A 7,199-nucleotide genomic window follows, 5' to 3' on the forward strand; every position below is an offset into this window, starting at 1 on the left:
CTCTACAGACTGTCTATATATATATTCTATATAGGCCTATAAGTTTTATTTTAATTAAATTCGGCCAAGTTATATAGGCTTATTAATAATAGCCTACGGTTTGCATGTTAATCTCGCATTTCAATGGGTACCGTATGTTCAGTATTATCATTGCACCGGATAATAGAACGTGTACTTCGCTTTAGACCATTTTCATTACTTTTTCGCGATGCACTTTATCACACTTATGTACCAACACGTTCTGGGTTTCGTTCCGAATTGAGCTTACTCACTCTAGTTTCTCCGAAAACTCACGTTAAATCTCAGCCTGTGGTTTGAATTTAGCTTCAAGTGAACACCCGTCTGTCTTCATATCTCTATCAGTATCAATTTAAGTCTCCTTAAAACCCACATTTTACAATAAAGTAATGGTCGAAGCGCTGTGAGACACCTTTATAAATAATAATAATAATAATAATAATAATAATAATAATAATAATAATAATAATAGTAATAATAATTATAGTAATTATATTAATTATGATTATAATAATTTTAATAATAGGCCTTATAGACGTTTTATAAAATATGGCCCTATTGATACTTATACACGATTTCAGCATCATTATTAATACTTGTGAATTACAAAATATATTATTTTTGTACGATACCGTATCCATTTACATATAAAAACCACAAATGGGAAATGAAACATAACAAAAGTTTAGATGTGTTAACAAATGGTCAGTTTCTGAAACATGACGAGCTTTACAAAGTACTCAATGATTATAGATTGGTTTTGCCATATCATACCGTTCAAGTTCTTTGTGTTTAACTCACACTTTAAGCATTATGTAGGTTCTTGCTCGTCAGAATAAAAATCAATCAATTGGTTTATATGGAGAGAAACCTGTGTGTCCAACTATCTCGTTGCCTAAAAGCGACATCACGAGTTCCGGTTTAGAGTGACTGATTGGTAAGTTTGCATGATGTAAGTACAGTTGATTTCCAAACAGTAATTCTTTCGATTATAATCAAGCCTTTCTGATCCTTTATGCTACCTAGATGATTGAAGGTTCGCAAATTTGAAAGATTGTTCTTATCTAGCTTTGGTCAATCGATCAGAAAGAGTGTATCTTGTGGTTTTCAAACGAACAAACAAGTGCACGAACTGACATTGTGACGAATGTGTTTAGTAACTCGTCAGTGGATATAATTAAAATAATTATAATTATATTCAAACATAAAAATTAATGTAGTCTACATACTAACACCATAAAATGCTATCCAATATAACCCATTATTATTACATGGTGTTACAGACAATTTGATTAAACTGCATGCATGTTTATGATAGACATATAATCTAAAGATGTTTACTACGAAGTTCAATCATGTATACATTACATGTACAAGTTTATAGCCGTCAGTTTATCAATAGGCCTATGTATAATTCAGTTCAGTGCTTACGTTAAGCCCATGTAGGCTTAGGCCTCTGCTACAGCAAATTCTATGCCATTTTACAATAATAATAATAATAATTATTATTATTATTATTATTACTATTATTATTATTATTATTATTATTACTATTATTATTATTATTATTATTATTATTATTATTATTATTATTATTATTATTATTATTATTATTTATAATGCATCTCCACCAAGGGTGCTCAAGGCGCAGTATTAAAATTCGCTTTAAAATAAAAAAATAAAACATCCACGTTAAATCCCTGAACATTTTCTTTATAATTATTTTATGTTATTATTCGCATAGGCATATCTACTAAATATATATTATCTTTTACATTAGGCCTATACTGAAAATATCAATATGGGATCGAATGTGGGAAATACGATATCAAGAGGCCTATATTCAAATAGGCTATTATATAAACAACTTTATATAGTTATCGCTATAGGTCTACATATTGCTTATTATGCACCTATTGCTATTTAATTTATATATATATATATTATGTATTCATATAGTTAAAACATAGATTAATAATAGTGAAGTGTTTTTTATGTACTTTTTTTTAAATGTTTTTTAATGTACTTTTTCCTTATTCCAATTTGTGAATGTATTTCATACGGCCCCTATTATGATAATGATATCTGAATCTGGATATACAAGTTTAGACCTTTACAATTATTTTACAATCAAGCAGTTGGCCGTTAACGCATCAATATCTGATAACGTGATTAGGCCTACACTATAAATAAATGAAACACTTCAGTATGTCTGAGTGACAAAGAGTGATTCGTTTCAACTTGTCAGTATTCTAGCGATGTGTTTTGCAGTGATCCAACAGCCTACAAAATACGTGAGCAAACACTAGTGATGATAGCAATCAAAGCATGGGTCAAGTTTAAAGATACACTCAAAGATTATGTTGACCATTTTTAGTTAAACTAAGCTTTCCGGATTCATGAATTGTCAATACCGCTTACACAGGTGTGCAATAGCTCGACTAACCCACAATTATATTCTTACAGAAGAAGCATGTTACGTTATTGAAAATTATATTTCCACTAGGCTACATATTTTGTACACGAAGAATAAATAACAAACACACCGGAACAAGATAGTGTTATTCGTCTCTAGTAACAACTTTTGATTGACTCGACTTTTGAATGAAGTCACTTACAAACTCCAACATAATTAAAATATATATCTCTTCTCGCCCACGAATCGTGCATTTCACTCAAGATCAGTATGATATTGCGGAAATTCGTTGATTTTAGATAAGAGCGCGCACCTGAGAACACATTCGATTTCACTGTGCATTGCTCGGTCTTCAAATATGCTATCACAGCAAAGACCATTCAAAGAGAATGCCTAACATAAAAATACAAAGTAGGCATGAGCAAAATTCATATAGAACAAATATGTAATGTGATAATTTCTTTGAGATATTTGTGATAAATATTTTTTAGACAAAGGTAAAGTTAACGAATCAGGCAACACTAACAACAAATGATAAAAGAATTATATATCATTCCAACACCTAATATAAACAAATTTTATACATTTATTTAAATTCCATAAATATGTTTTCAATGCCTTAGACAAAACATAAAATAAACTGATGAAGATTTTTATACATATACTTTTATACTAAACTTATTCATATAGTGGTCAGAGCACTTTTGTGTTGTATTTTCATTAATAGACTGTATAGCAATACAAAATACTTCTAACAGTTCGACAAACAGTGTTGGTTATACTGTTCAGCAGAGAGATAGGTGAAATTACGTGTATACAGTTGAGTGAAAATGAGCCCACTACAAAACCCTGAATAAAAATAAACGCGGCTACATTAGCTGGACGCGTTGAAATATTCCGTTCTGTCATCCACTTGCTTTAAGTTTCAAAAGCTAATTACTTTGTAGCCATTTACATTACCCTGTAAACAAGATACAGAAAACGGAATTATCCAGACACCTGCATAGTGAGGCATGGTAAATAAATATAGGCCTAAATATCATCATCAGTTCGACGAATCGGGTTGACAGCATCGTTCCATAGCGTTCTGTTTTTCATAGTGATTGACAGTTGGCATACCATAAATAGAGGGTTGACGTATTTCGGAAAACAAATATAATTTATTTTAACGAATATTTCGTCCTCTTCCTAAGGACTTCGTCAGCGTAACTGATTTACATTGCACAGAGCTAAGTAATAAAACAATAAAGGTGACACTTTTATATTCGTAAAAATAAATTATTTAAATATTTATTATTTATGTTCTGAAATACGTCAACCCTCTATTTATTGTATGTCTCTAAAACACACTATTTTTTATAATACATGGAACATCGTGCATATATATATATATATACATATCCAGCCATTGTTTCCCACAGCATTGTTGTTTTTCAGTATTTTGCCTTTTAATCTATATATATACACATATATATAGGCCTATATATATATATCTACACAGTATATACATATTTCCTTCTCTATTTTCACTTTTTGCTTAACAAGTTTGTTATAAACTGAGATCTATCCATCGTTTCCCATAGCATTGTTGTTTTTCAGTATTGTGCCTTTTGATTATACATATATACAATTACGAAGAAAGACTTTATAAAGAAAGCAACTATAATAATGGTCTATAATAATAATTACACAATCATTTTTATTGTTGATATTATTATTATTATTATTATTAGTTATATTTTGTTATTACCAGTACCAGTAACATTCTTATTATTTTACAGCCTATTAATTGGAAATTGTCACATTATGATTTGACGTTTGAACATTATTTTATAGTCAGCTTGGATGGGTATAAATGTTTTTATTTAAGATTCCATTCCAAATTTAAAATCCATAAATTCATTTGTAAATGTTAACTAATCCATCTGTTACTGTTGTCAAGATTATCGCGGTGTTAAATGAAGCAATAGTTTTGTTAAATTACTGATACGCCTATACTTAACTAAACGTATTCCAGGGGAGGCAGCTGCGAGTATTTGAACAACGATTAACCAAATGTAAAATAAAACCGGCTTTTCAAAAGGATTTAGTTCAGTGTGAATAGAATGTATTAGAATACTTAATAGACATGTGGAATTTTAAATACTAACTCGATCAATTTCTACAACTCTGTATTCCCACAGGGAAGCCCTATCTAAACTCTGCCCTTAGTCGGGTTTCTAAGCGAGTTAGTTTGGTACGTAATTGCGTAGCCATAGCCGATGGCTACCTTGTAATGATTGAACGAATACTTCTAAAATCAATTTCATTCGTTGGATTGAATTCCACACTGATTAGTTCCATAGCCAGACATTACTTTATACTTCTTTAAATGAAACAGCTAGTAAGTCACATCACATCCATTAAACAGGCCTGCTATACTATATCTACATCAACCTGTTTTAAGTTCATGCTATAATTATAGGTGTGGTCAGGACTACTCGTACCTACCTGAACATTTTAAATAATATTATATTAATTTACGTCATAACATTATTATATAGTGTTTAAAATTTACAATTACATTGTTTAGTAGCTCTCTATTTGAATGAATATAATAATAAAATTATTATTGTTTGTAAATAGAGTATATAATTTGTTGAAATCTGTGAATTCCATAGGTTCTATATGACCAAAAGTAATGGATGACAACTACACTGCATGAAAGACGACGACAAAATACAGTACTGCAAGGAGGAGGGTGACAACAGTCACTGTGGTGATAAGGGCGCTGGAATCTGGTACAAGTTGCAGATGTATAATGCCGGTGTACCAACTACTGTGAAGGACAATTATAAATAAATTTAGGAAATTTAATAATTAAGGTTGTCAGAAAATATCTCCAAATTTGTTAGTCAATTTATAATCGCCTACACATTTTACAGAAAAAGGCTTCCAAGATATTTTTGTAATGTACAGTATCTCACCTCATCACCACATTTATTTTTAACATAAAAACTGAATAGGCCTATATTTGATCTCTATTTAAAAAACACACGGCAATTTTTATGTACCAAATGTTTTTAATGTACTGTTTTTATTGTTTGTTGATGAATTGAATTAAAAAAAAAACATTTAATTGCAAACCATAGCAGTTAAAATCACAAAATAAAGTAATATAATAATAATAATAATAATAATAATAATAATAATAATAATAATTATTATTATTATTATCTGTTTCAATCTGCAATCTACAGTTATAAGTCATAAGTATTTATTAAAAAAATAAATAAAAATAATGTAAATCAGTAAAGGTTAAGTTCGTTAGTTTTGTTTTTAAGTATATATCTCTATGCTTTTTTTTTTTTTTTTTATAGATTTGTTCATTCTTAAAGTTTTTGCTTGTTTTGAATACACTTTTTCCATTTATCGTTGTATATTAATACCTAATTATTTTACAATTTGTATTGTCTTGAATTTTGATAAGTGGAAATCAAATTATTTGAAATTTGAAAAAAAAAATAGTTGTCAAAATAATGCCAAAATGTGTAATAAAATAAATTTAATGATTATATGTCAATATTTAATTTACTTTATTTTATAACTTAACATCCAATACTCATAAGGGTTAGTGCTGCTAGGAAATTTATGAAACATAGGCCACGTTATCCCAACTGTTCTCTGGTTATCCAAACAATGTATACGATGAACCTGTTTTTTTAGAAGGGGTGGTCTTCATTATCTAGAATGTCTGATTCCCAAACTGAGTGCGAATCTCCTGTCTCCGGTTTCAAATGTTAAGCAAGTTTAATAAAGCAGCGGCGTAAGTTCGTTCACTGTTTAAACAACGCTTTTTGTGAAGTGACACATCCTTACAGATTTCGGTACACAACCCGAAAGCTTAGATACTTGCACGATGCTGTTGAATTAATTTCTGTTTGAGAAACAATCAGTCGAATATATTGTTTCCATTGTGCCAAAATTAAGCGGTATTGTGTTAACTTATTAACTACAGAAACTGAAATATTATCGGCGGCTTAAAAGATGGAAAAGGCAAAGATCGTCGTGTTATTGATTTTAATGAATTTTAAATTCTGCTGAAGGTTTTGTCTGCGTATCTTGCCCATCAAAATGATTTTTCAACAATACAGTCCAAATCTTCTTCATAATGTCATTTTAGAAAATTCCAAGCCACGTAGAAAAGCTTTAGCCATTATAATTTTTAAGATTAATTAAAAAGATTAAAATTAATTAATTACATGATAATTTGGTAGCAATTAATAATAAAGAAATACAATATTAAATTGACGATAGAACCAACATTATTGGAATGAAAAACAATCAATGGACAAAAGCGATTAACAGAATGGACACAAATTATATGCGTACACGGGTCAACATAATTAGAAAAAAAAAGATGAAGGGACGAAATTGTCAAATTGATTTGATGCAAGTTGAAAACCTATAGGTAAATATTGTATAGTTACCATACTGTACATATTTTTGTGGCAATATGAATTATATGTATGTGGCTATAACAACAATTAAATGACATGGATAATATTATTACTATAAAATACACAAATATGGGGAAATTAGTAATAATAACATGTGCTTGTCATCATGTAATGATGACGTAAAATAATTGAAATAATGAAATACTTCTTTCAATGTATCGTTTATTTCCACTACATTTCAGACAGCTACAGAACGTCAATTTAACGAAATTGCATGTTTTTTACATATATATAATTATATATAGGCCTATATAAAATCTTATAGG

The sequence above is a fragment of the Anneissia japonica genome, unplaced genomic scaffold (assembly GCF_011630105.1).
Source record: "Anneissia japonica isolate Jap-2015-1 unplaced genomic scaffold, ASM1163010v1 scaffold4536_len1192065_cov207, whole genome shotgun sequence".
Lineage (NCBI taxonomy): Eukaryota > Metazoa > Echinodermata > Crinoidea > Comatulida > Comatulidae > Anneissia > Anneissia japonica.